This window comes from Giraffa tippelskirchi, chromosome 10, assembly GCF_054371585.1.
Source record: "Giraffa tippelskirchi isolate mGirTip1 chromosome 10, T2T-mGirTip1v1.2.pri, whole genome shotgun sequence".
Classification (NCBI taxonomy): Eukaryota; Metazoa; Chordata; class Mammalia; order Artiodactyla; family Giraffidae; genus Giraffa; species Giraffa tippelskirchi.
In genome coordinates this window covers 106,086,522-106,099,635 of record NC_137284.1, presented here as the reverse complement: position 1 = coordinate 106,099,635, position 13,114 = coordinate 106,086,522, and the positions used below count along the sequence as shown (strand labels likewise).

Below are 13,114 nucleotides of genomic sequence, written 5' to 3'. Positions count from 1 at the left end.
GATAATCGTGGACAGACTTTAAAAAAATCTGTTGAGTGATGAAATAAGTTTGAGGAATGTTGAAATTTATATACCCAATTTGGATAGCTTATTTATCCATTTTTATCCAATGGATATTTATCCACTAAATAGCCTTCCATATTTATAAGCATATTTCAAGAGCTGAAAATACTTCTGGTAACAAAATAAATTTTATCCTTTTTTAAAAATCCAAGATTTGCTCTTCCTAGGCCTACTAGTGTTGGTGGCAGCAACAAGTGTTGGCCACATCTGCCAGGTCCAGGCCATGTTCATTTCCAGCGCAGAGATCATGAAGCCCAACATAGACAAGTCAGAGGAGTTTGAATCGGGCATCTCCCAGGCCCTCTCAGAACTGGAGATGAACTCAGACCTCAAGGCCCAGCTGCACGAGCTGAACATAACGGCTGCCAAGGAAACTGAAGTTGGTGGTGGCTGGAAAGCTATCATCATCTTTGTTCCCGTTCGGCAATTGAAATATTTCCTGAAAATCCAGGTGCGGCTGGTGCACAAGTTAGAGAAGTTCAGAGGGAAGCACATCATCTTCATCGCTCAGAGAATTCTGCCTAATCCAACTCAAAAAAGTTGTACGAAAAATAAGCAAAAGCATCCCAGGAGCTGCACTCTGACTGCCATGCATGACACCATCCTGGAGAACTTGGTTTTCCCAAGTGAGATTGTGGGTAAGAGAATCCCCATGAAGCTGGGCAGCAGATGACTCATAATGGTCGATTTGGATAAAGCACAGCAGAACAACGTGGAACACAGGGTTGAAACATTTTCTCATGTCTATAAGAAGCTCATGGGCAAGGATGTTAATTTTGAATTCCCAGAGTTTCAGTTGTAAACAAAAATGATTAAATGAAATATTATTCACACAAAAAAGCCCAAGATTTAATTGATGAAAGAACCCTTTGTGTTCTGTCATATTATCATCTTGCAGACCATTTGGGAAATACAGATATAAATGGGCATCATTGCAGAAGACACAGCTGAGAGTGCATAGTCAAATGGGAGACTGTTTGCATCCATGGTGGCCTTTTTACTAATAAAGGGTCTAAGCCAGGAGAACGTCTTCTGTAAAGAGCCAGGTAGTCAAGACTGTAGGCTTTGGGAATTGCCTGGCGGTCTACTGCTTAGGACTTGGTGCTTTCACTACCATAGGCCCTGATTCAGTCTCAGATCAGGGAACTTAGATCCCACAAGTAAGTAAGTAAATAAGAATATTGTAGGCTTTATTTTTGTTGCAATTACTCAGCTCTGCCACTACTGTGCAAGCCGCCATAGACAATACATAAGGAAGTGAGTAGGCTGCATTTCTGTTCAACTTTATTTATGGACATTGAAATTTAAATTTCATATGACTTTCCTACATCAAGAAATCTTATTCTTCTTATGTTTTTCCTAAGCATTAAAAAAATGTAAACACCATTCTTAGCTTGTGGGTTATGCAAAAACTGACAGTGGGCTAGATCTCATGTGTGGGTCATGGTTTCCCAGTCACTGGTCTAAATCTTTAAGCTTTGCTTCTTCACAACTCAAAGGAGAGTCCAGGAGTCCAAGTGAGGACCTAGGGAGGCCAAGAAGCTGGAATTTGGGGGAGTCTACTCTAAGAAAAGTTGGTTGGAGGACATTTGAGGAGCTAATTTCTGGGTTGCAACTGTGTTATGACCCTCAGGAAGAGGGAGAATATTATTAGAAGTCAGTTGTATTAGTTATGGTAACACTGGCTGCTTAAACAACCCCTAAAGATGAAAGTGAAAGAGGAGAGTGAAAAAGTTGGCTTAAAGCTCAACATTCAGAAAACTAAGATCATGGCATCTGGTCCCATCACTTCATGGGAAATAGATGGGGAAACAGTGGAAACAGCGTCAGAGTTTATTTTTTTGGGCTCCAAAATCACTGCTGATGATGATTGCAGCCATGAAATTAAAAGACACTTACTCCTTGGAAGGAAGGTTATGGCCAACCTAGATAGCATATTTAAAAGCAGAGACATTACTTTGCCAACAAAAGTCCATCTAGTCAAGGCTATGGTTTTTCCAGTGGTCATGTATGGATGTGAGAGTTGGACGGTGAAGAAAGCTGAGCACCGCAGAATCGATGCTTTTGAACTGTGGTGTTGGAGAAGACTCTTGAGAGTCCCTTGGACTGCAAGGAGATCCAACCAGTCCATCCTAAAGGAGATCAGTCCTGGGTGTTTATTGGAAGGACTGATGTTGAAGCTGAAACTTCAATACTTTGGCCACCTCATGTGAAGAGTTGACTCATTGGAAAAGTCCCTGATGCTGGGAAGGATTAGGGGCAGGAGGAGAAGGGGACGATGGAGGATGAGATGGCTGGATGGCATCACTGACTCGATGGACATGGGTTTGGGTAAACTCCGGGAGTTGGTGATGGACAGGGAGGCCTGGCGTGCTGCCATTCATGGGGTCGCAAAGAGTTGGACACAACTGAGTGACTGAACTGAACTGAAAGATAATTTAAGTCTATTTCTCACTTTCCAAAACAGATGTTTTTGATGATCAGCAGTGGTTTTCCTCCAAGTGTTTATTAAAAGACCTAGGTTGCTTCCTTCTTGTGGCCTCATTCCCTTTATCCCTCAGTTCTCCATGCACTGTGGTCCCTTGCGTTAGTCTGTAGAAGGGAAAGAGCTTGGAGGATCTTATGTGAGAGGTTCTTATGGATCAGGCTTGGAAGTTGCACACCTCACTTCTGTTCACATACCATTGGCCAGAACCCAGTCACATGGCTACAACTGACAGCAAGGGAGTCTGGGAAATATAGTCTTAACCTGTGTGGCCAGGAAGAAAAGGAAATGGATTTGATGCATACTAGTCAATAAAGAAGTAGGGAAGGCATTCCAATAGAGGGGCAGCATAAATAAAGGCACAGAGAGGGGAAAAGCTGAGGTGAAACAGGGAACTATGTGCCATTTGTGGTCGCCAGAAGTGTTTGTGGAAAGGAGAGGTTAGAGATAGGATGTCTGTGGTATAGTGCTCAACAGTACCCACCTCTCCCACCCCCAAACCCCACCTTGCATGGGATAGAAATGGTTGGGCATTTAATGTGAAGACTGAAATGAGTATTTGTGCAGGATGTGGGGGGTGGGAGGCTGCTTTCTCATTTTCTCTTCCCCCTTGAAAACATAGATCAGTGATCTCAGAGTGGGTGCAGGGAAGAAGAGGCCAGGAGCAGGGTGATCAGGCTTGTGTTTGCTTAGGTTCCAAGCCACTGGGCTCTGCATGGTCATGCGCTTCCTGTCAATCTAGTGTCTCAGTCCATCAGACAGAGACTGGGAGCCCATGTTCCAGGTGTAAAGAATCAGCATTTGGTTGGCATATTCTTTGCCTTCTATCCCCACAAAAGCTTCTGATGCACCAGTAGATGACCGGACACTGAAAACTGAGGCAGGATCAGGTTTTAACATGACCACCAGCAGGCACACTCACCTTGTGCTAAAATCTTTCTCAGGTTCCTGCTGTCCTGTTTTATCTCCTCTTTCTTTCAAATGCCTCGAGGAAAAGTCCAGAGCCTTCCAGGGAGGCCGTGACATCCTCCCGGGAACAAGCTCCAAACCCAGGGTGAGAGGTATTAAAGGGTGAAGGAAACTGCCATCTGCATTAACTTCTAAGTCTAGTCAAGAAAATTGTTTCTGTCTGCCCGGGCTTGACAAATCAATCAATCTATCATTCTGTTTCCTGAGTTTCCTAAGAGCAAGCTCTCAGCTTTTCTGTACAAATACTTCCTAGTACTGAACTTGAGTAATAGGCAGGAGGTTATCAGCAATCATATGAGAAGAGAACCTTTCTCTACCATCATTCTCAGCACTAAATTGCTCTTATCAGCACAACTTAAAAGGAGGAAACTGCCCTTATACACTAAGCATTCTTCCTTTAGTGATGCTGTCCCTGTTTCTCCTCACAGGCTGCACAGTTACACCACTAAAGCTCACTTGTTGATGCCACCATCTCCCTTTGAGACCCTTTTCTCTCTCCCTGAATTCCCTTCAATGATGTTCATGCACCTTTTTCTCAGTCTCCACTCCTGCCTCCATTAAGTTACAACAAAAACATCCCAGAGCCACTTGAGATTGTCCATGCAATGATGGACAGGCTTGGCTATGTAATTTGCATGTACTTGTGCAAAATGAAAATGTGGGTGCCTGTTGAAAAAGCAGGAAAAAAGGAACCATATGTTGATTTTGTCATGCCATGAGTAATGGGAGAGGTTTTGTCCTCCTGTTTTAGTTTGCTAGGGCTGCTATAACAAGATGCCACAGATTGGGTGCCTTAAATATCAGAAATGTATTTTCTCACCATTTTGGTGGCTGGAAGCCCAACATCAAGCTGCTGAAAGGTTTGGTTTCCCCTGAGGCCTCTGTGCTTAACCTAGAGGTGGCCACCTTCTTTCTAATCCCTCTTCTTCTTATAAGACCATCACTCCTATTGGATTAGGGCACCATTCTAGGACTTCACTTAACCTTAATTACACATCTTTAAGGGCTTCCTTGGTGGCTCATACAGTAAAGAATCCGTCTGCAATGAGGGAAACCCAGGTTCAATCTCGGGGTTGGGAAGATTTCCCTAGAGAAGGGAATGGCAACACACTCCAGTATTCTTGACTGGAAAATCTCCTGGACAGAGCCCATGGAGTTCACAAAGAGCACGACTGAGCAACTAACACACATACACATGTGCACGTGCACACACACACACACACACACACACACACATTTCTTTAAAGGCCCTGTCTCTAATTACAGTCAAATGCTGTTACACTGGGGGACAGGGCTTCACCATATGAATTTTGGGAGGACACTGTTCCATCCATAACACTCCCCAAAGTAAAATGTGATGTTGTCCCCAAATGAAGGGGAAGAAGCTGTCAGGCAGGCAAGAGCAACAGATAGTTCCAACCTTGCTCATCTATACCCTCATTGTAACACAAATGTGTTTACCCAGCCCCAACTTTCTTTTCATACTGGTACAATTTTGTTTTTTAATGGTATAAATGTCGGGTCACAAAGAGTTGGACACAAATGAGCGACTGAACTGAACTGAACTGATTAGAGTCAAGGGAGGAGATTTAAGAGCCTGAAGGAGTGATGGTTAATTCTCAGTTAATCTCAGCTCCATTCATCCCCTGCTGCTGCTGCTACTAAGTTGCTTCAGTCATGTCTGACTCTGTACTACCCCAAAGACGGCAGCCCACCAGGCTCCGCTGTCTCTGGGATTCTCCAGGCAAAAATACTGGAGTGGGTTGCCATTTCCTTCTCCAATGCATGCATGCATGATAAGTTGCTTCAGTCGTGTCTGACTCTGTGTGACCCCATGGATAGCAGCCCACCAGGCTCTTCTAGGAGCTCCACGGAATTCTCTAGGCAAGAATACTGGAGTGGGTTGCCATTTCCTTCCTCCACTCACCCCCACGTCTGCTGTAATACTATAGGCTGAGAGAAGAGAAATAGATTCTGAGTAAGGTGGGGGAGACTCAGGTTTATTAACTGGACCACGAGGGCCCATTTCAAGTGTTGGTCACTTTTCTTCCTTAATCCTTAAGGTAAACAATACACTGATACTTCTGTGAGATTTACTAGAACAATAACCAAACAAATTCTTCACTTTTCTTGACATAAATTAAATCTTCCCTGGTGCCTCCCCATTTTCTTTCCTCTTTCCATAACCCAAATTTGTCCCAAATCCTCTCTTTAAGATATATGGAGGGTTAGAGATTTATCACTAGTATATCAGCTCTTAGGTTTGCCTTCTTCTCTGCCTAATGCTTTCTCATTATCCACAACTCATTATTATGTATATTCAGCAACATATATTTATTGAACACCTGCTTTGTACCAGCAATTGATTTGGGTAATTTGGAGGCATCAGGGAGGAAAACCAGATGAAGATGTCTATGCTAGGACAGCTTACTTTCTACTAGAGAGGTAGAGAATGCCCCATAAGTATAATAAATGGATAGATCACATATTTTAGGTGCTGACAATGCCATGGGAAGTGAAAAGATAGAGTAAGATAAGGAGAATGGGGAGTTCCACGGCTTGGGGACATATTGATATACTGGAGTGCTCAGAGTGGGTCTCCTGCTGAAGATGATGTGCTGGATAGTCTTTGTTAGCCCTTCCAGATCTACTCTTCAACTGTCATCCTGCTCTGTGCCCAGGGAGGATGATCTATATGGGCTCCACCAATGGGCCTCTCTCTGTGTGACTTCTCATTGAGTTGGGCCAATGGATGACACTGGCAGGGCATTAGAGGGCAGGAGTGCATTGAAGTCAAAGTTTTTATTCCCCTGGCCACTGCATTTCTAGGTTACAGATTGGCAGCGGCTGTAATCCTGAATGACGTTTAAGCTCTTTCCAGGTTCCCTCTCTTGAGTTCCAAGTGGTGCTCTCATTGTTGTTAACCCCATGGTGCCTCCTCTATTCCTTATTAGTTTATACTAAATCTCTCCACATCTTTGTAAAATGTCCCTTTATTGCACTCTCCCATTACCCCCACTTGAATGTACTACTTGTTTCCTGCCAGAATCTTGACTTATATAATAATTAGTAATGAGAGAAGTGCCCCTGGGACACAGCCTCTTAAAATGAGATTTTGTGATTGAGTTGCCTACTGGAAAAGGTCAGTTTTCATTCCAATCCCAAAGAAAGGCAATGCCAAAGAATGCTCTAACTATTGCACAATTGCACTCATCTCACATGCTAGTAAAGTCATGCTCAAAATTCTCCAAGCCAGGCTTCAGCAATACGTGAACTGTGAACTTCCAGATGTTCAAGCTGGTTTTAGAAAAGGCAGAGGAACCAGAGATCAAATTGCCAACATCTGATGGATCATCAAAAAAGCAAGCGAGTTCTAGAAGAACATCTATTTCTGCTTCATTGACTATTCCAAAGCCTTTGACTGTGTGGATCACAATAAACTGTGAAAAATTCTTCAAGATATGGGAATATCAGACCACCTGACTTGCCTCTTGAGAAACCTGTATGCAGGTCAGGAAGCAACAGTTAGAACCAGACATGGAACAACAGACTGGTTCCAAATAGGAAAAGGAGTACATCAAGGCTGTATATTGTCACCCTGCTTATTTAACTTATATGCAGAGTACCTCATGAGAAACGCTGGGCTGGAAGAAGCACAAGCTGGAATCAAGATTGCCGGGAGAAATATCAATAACCTCAGATATGCAGATGACACCATCCTTATGGCAGAAAGTGAAGAAGAACTAAAGAGCCTCTTGATGAAAGTGAAAGAGGAGAGTGAAAAAGTTGGCTTAAAGCTCAACATTCAGAAAACTAAGATCATAGCTTCCGGTCCCATCACTTCATGGCAAATAGATGGGCAAACAGTGGAAACAGTGGCTGACTTTATTTTTTGGGGCTCCAAAATCACTGCAGATGGTGATTGCAGCCATGAAATTAAAAGACGCTTACTCCTTGGAAGGAAAGTTATGACCAACTTAGACAGCATGTTAAGAAGCAGAGGCATTACTTTGCCAACAAAGGTCCATCTGGTCAAGTCTATGGTTTTTCCAGTAGTCATGTATGGATGTGAGTTGGACTATAAAGAAAGCTGAGCACCCAAGAATTTTAGCTTTTCAACTATGGTGTTGGAGAAGACTTTTGAGAGTCCCTTGGACTGCAAGGAGATCCAACCAGTCCATCCTAAAGGAAATCAGTCCTGGGTGTTCATTGGAGGGACTGATGCTGAAGCTGAAACTCCAATACTTGGACCACCTGATGTGAAGAGTTTACTCATTTGAAAAGACCCTGATGCTGGGAAGGATTGGGGGCAGGAGGAGAAGGGGAAAACGGAGGATGAGATGGTTGGATGGCATCACTGACACAATGGACATGGGTTTGGGTGCACTCAGGGAGTTGGTGATGGACAGGGAGGCCTGGCGTGCTGCCATTCATGGAGTCACAAAGAGTCGGACAAGACTGAGCGACTGAACTGAACTGAATTGAACTGCCTATATTTGAGAAGTATAGAGAAAATCTCCATGACGGGAGGAGAGGGAAAAGGATAAGACACTGATCATCCTTGGCATGCACCACTGTCTCCTCTTAACAAATTCTCATACTCTGGTTATTTTTCCATTCCTAAAAGTACAGTGAGAACTAATGTACTCAACTGGCAGAATACACACATTAGCTCCCTATGGCGTGGAATGAAGATTACACTGACAGGAAGAGCCAAGTAGAAGCCCCCAAATAATCACCTTAATGCAATGTGGTATCCCTGGAGGAACTGCAGAGATTAATACCATCATCAGAGACTTATAAGGTGTAGGGGTGATTAATTCTACCGTATTTCCATTTAACTTGGCAGGTGCACAAGCCAGATGGGTCTTAGAGAATAATTGTAGATTGTCCAAGACTAAATCAGGTGGTTATGGAAATCACAGTTGAGATTTTGGATATGGTATGATTATTGGAGCAAATTAATAATTACTCCTAGCACCTGGTTTTTAGCTGCCAACATGAAAATGCTCTCGATGGGTAGTGGGAAAGGTAGCTGTCAGTCATTCTCTTTCCTCGGCTACATTAGTACTTGTTCAATGAGCCCCTGTGGACGGTGGCAACAGAGACTATGATGGAGGTTTGACATGGACTTCTCATTCCCAAGGTTGACTTGCTGAGAGTCAGTATGGATTGCCCAACTTTTCAAGTGCAGAGGCAACTGAGTCCTAATAAAACACCATTCCCTGAAGTAAGCAATGGTTTGTCCTCGCAGGAATAAATATATATCCCAAATACACATTTGCCTTCCTTTCTCAGAATTCTTCTGCTGGCATTCCCACTCATGGGTTTACAAATGCCTTATCCATTGACATGGTTTCTCACAAAATGTTGTATCCATCTAACGCACTTATTTGGTGGTGAAGGAGGTGTGGCAAAGAGCTCTTACTCCTGTTACCCCAAAGCAGATGACTTGATAGATTGCTGGAATGGTCTGATGAAGATATTTCCTTACAAGCAGGTACTATCTTCTTCAGTGTGCATGGACCTAAGAACCAAGAGAAATGAGAGTGGCTTGAGTAAAGTCTGAGGTTATCACTATCTTGATATTTGTATTCTATGAAGGGATGTTGTGCCAGAAAAGAGAGTTCTGGTTCAATTAAATCGGGAGTTGAGCCTATTCCCCGGCCATTTTCAGGCTCCTCTTAGCAGTGAACTAACAAAGAAGATGTGGAATGCACAGTACTGGCTGGGGAAATTGATACAGGGATCTTGTAAAACTAATTTCTGAAAAGACTAGAATAAATTCACAATCAACTGAAATAAATGTTTAAGCAAACTAAAGCCACAGAGTATCACAAAAAGAAATGGTTTATGTAAAATATATTAACAAGGACTTCTTCTTTGGAGAAGCAGAAGGTACAGTCCCCAGAGTCAGTAGGTAATTACACTATTCTTTTTCTCCAAGAGAAGCATCTGCCAAGATTTTCTCCCATCCTGGCATATATTCCTTTGAAATATGCAAGGTTTCCACAGCCATCTTTGTAATTTGTTCTTCATATTCAACATAATCTTTATTCATAGCTACACCAGAGTTTGATGATTGGACCACAAAGTAAACATCATGCCAGAAACATAAAGGCTTTAGCCAAGAGAAGAAATTGCCCAAAATTCTTGTTTGGGGAAGAAGGCAATTTTTTTTTCTATTGGCATCAGTCTTCTGCTGCTCTTTGCTGCACAGGATGCTTTAAGCACCATGATTCTGCAGAAAACACTGCACTGACTTGACATCAGCAGGAATAATCACTAAATCCCTTGGCCTGCTGGGTACCGGTCTGCCAGACATGGTGTGACTGAGACTCAGTGGTGTCAAGGTCATGGCTCAGGAGTGGTAAAGTAGTATCAGTGAGACAACAACATTGTCTGGAGGCTAGGTTATTGTCCATCATTGGAGACAGACAGCTTGGCAAGAAAATGATTTGGCTGTTCTTTGGCTGAGTGTACACAATCTCATCCAGGGAATCTACAAAGCTGCAATAGGAACCAAGGGCAAAGGAAACCTGTGATTATAGCAGATAGACTAGACCCAAGGTTATAATGGTTTCAGCAGTCACTTAAGTGCTACTGCCAGCTTTTAAGATGGAGCTACTTGCCCAGCCCTGTCATGCTTGGCCAGATCCTACAAATTTAAATAGTCTTTGATGACTATGCCCTTGCTGTCATGTCTTCTGCAAAGGCACTATTGCCAGTTAGTGGGGGCTTGAGTTAAGGGTAAAGATCCTAACTCTGACATCTACCAGCTGTTATTCCCAAGGCCAATTGCATGGAATTTCCCAAAATCTCAGATTCTCATAAGAAAAATGGGAATCATAATATCTACTTCACAAGGATGTTGTAAGAATTAAATGAGACCATGTTTGTAAAGCACCTTCAATAGCATCCATATCGAGGCTCAATAAATGATAGTGGTGCCAATCAGCATCACCATCACCATGAAGACAGTTTCTCCAGAGTCCAGGAGAGAAGAAGATTCAAATGGCCCTGGGGATGGTCTTTACTTCAATGAATCTTTCATGAATTAGGTTGGGCAATAGTTACACTAATAGGACTCCAAGATGACGAAAATGAGAGGTACATATTTGAGTCACTGGCATTGAATATAGTCAAGACTTTGAGGACTGAAGACTGCCTCTATGAGAAAAGGAAGAGATACAATACATAGCATGAATTATCTTAGGAAAATGACCAAAGTTAAAAGGACCAGAGGAATCAGAAAAATAGGGAAAGAGAGAGAGAGACTGGGAAGAGAGCCTAAATGATATTTCCAAAGCCAAAGGAGAAGTGATGAGAAATCATCATTAAAGGAGAAATCATCATTAAAGAGGTGATGACTAATAGAGGGGTCATGCCAAATGAGGACTGAGAAAGTTATTGAATTTGACAGGAAGGAGGTCTTAGTCTCAACAAATGGACAGTTTCCAGGAAGGGCACATATATCAGTCAGGGTTCAATAAGAGAGGCAAAACTGGTAGGATACCTATGGTGTTTATAAATTATTTGTCAACTATAGATGTTAATATGAATGTGTTATTTATTGATTATGTCAATGATTAATATATAATTGAGAATAAATATTAATGTTTATGATTATATGATATTGTTATATTATATTAATTGTCATTAACATATTTCTGTATTTATTATATGGAGTTGGATTATACAATTGTGCTGATTGGCTCAGCTAACCCAAAGTCCATAGGGCAGGCAGTCCGGCAGAAAAGACCTCCAACAGGCTGACACACTGTGGGGCCAAGCTGAAAGTTGTTCACACTCAGGGAGTTGGGAAAAAAGACCCAATGGGAAAAGAGAGCAATTGCAGGGCCAGCTGCTGTTTGCAACTCTAGCTCAGGAAAGGTCTAGGTCCTCTTTCAGAGGTCTTCCAACTGATTAACTCCGTCCAACCCATGATAATCTCCCTTTTGATGAACTTAAAGTCAATTGATGAGGTAGCTTACATCTATAGAATCCCTTCACCATAGCATCTACGTTCATGTTTGTTTGCTGAGGTAACTGGGACAACATGGGAAAATAGCTGCTTCCTCTCTCAGTCCTCCAGTTTGCATGAAGCAGTGTCTTTTGCAGCCTGCACTGATGGGAAACACCAGAAGGAGACTTCTCTGGTGATTCAGCCTGGACTAGTTGACACACATCACAAGGCATTGTGTGGTGGCTGAGTGGTGGCAGTGCAAAGACAATGTTTCCACAAACTTTGGGGAGAAAGTGGGAGACATTCACAACAAAAGAGAGAAAAGAGCCTGAAGAAATATGTGCAAAGGGAAGATTTCAATGCAGAGCAAGGGAATGAAACTGTGGTTGGAGAGGATAAGTAGGAATAAGACTTCAGTATTGTCAAAGGAAGATCTCAGTGCTGGGGAGGGCAATCCACCATGGACCATGGGCCTCCCTACATGTTCCTGCTGGGTATGTCCAAAATGGAAGGCCCTGGCTGCTCTTTAGGCCACTTCTCAGAGTAGTGTTTGCCGTAGGCAGTTTTGAGGGATGAGGTAACATCCCCTCCAGATGAAGAACAAGTTTGCTTCCACTTGTCCTTCTCCCACAGTGCAACCCATGGCATGTGTGGGCATCCACCATGAACTTTCTTGGCCACCCTGTGGGACTTGGTGGGGAGAATATCAGCGTTGAGAACCAACCAACACAAACCAATGTAAACCTCTGGCTACTGCTTCCACCATGAGTAATAAAGTTCTTGGTCTCCAACTGATAGTTTTGTGTCCTCTGCCAGCATCCATAGAATTGTAGCAGTCTAAATTATTTACTTGTAAGTAGGGTAAAATCCCAGACCCTTTACAATTCTTGACAAGCAGAGGAGGAGACAAATATTCCTATTTACGACTGAAAGCACTAATTAGTCTTTAAATCTGACAGAAAACCATTCACAATTAACTTTTAAAATTTTAAATAAATAAATTCTTTGATTCTTTAAAATAGTAATTGATTGGTTCTTCTAATTTGGAACAAAAACTATGCGTATCCTTATCTAAACCCCAAAGTCTACCTTCAAATGTATTATCAACGTATAATCTAGTGATTCGGTTTTAGAATGACAAGACTTGGGCTTGAATGTAAGCTTTGAGCCTTATTTTCCTCAAATATGTAACTGGGACAAAAATACCTGACTCTTGCAGTGTAGCTTCATGGGTCAAGTGAGGGCTTGTCAGTACACAGGTGAGATATTGTGGGCAACTCACAAACAATGGTTCTCTCTTCTCTCTTGCCACTCTTGACTCACACACAGCCTTAGAATTATTTTCTAGTTTTTGCATAGAGTTTTCATATGTTTCTACTTAATCAGTGACATTCAATATTGTCAGCTCTTCTGCTAGTTCATAGAAGAGCCAGCCATTTACTGAGCTTCCTAGTCAGAGTCGGACACGACTGAAGCGACTTAGCAGCAGCAGCAGCAGCAGCAGCAGCTAGTCCTCTCTCAAGTGTTCAGCTACTTTGGGCTTAACATTACCTTTCTAGTCTCTGTTTCAATCCATAGTCTTTTAAATGTGCTGCTTTCTGTGTAACAAATGCCATTTGCAAGCACTTAAC

General features: G+C 42.5%; 1 pseudogene; it reads left to right on the top strand.

Annotated features, from left to right (window-relative positions):
• The first annotated feature begins 286 nt into the window (after positions 1-286).
• On the top strand, positions 287-865 carry LOC145522308 (small ribosomal subunit protein eS7 pseudogene; annotated as a pseudogene).
• Positions 866-13,114: the final 12,249 nt, after the last annotated feature.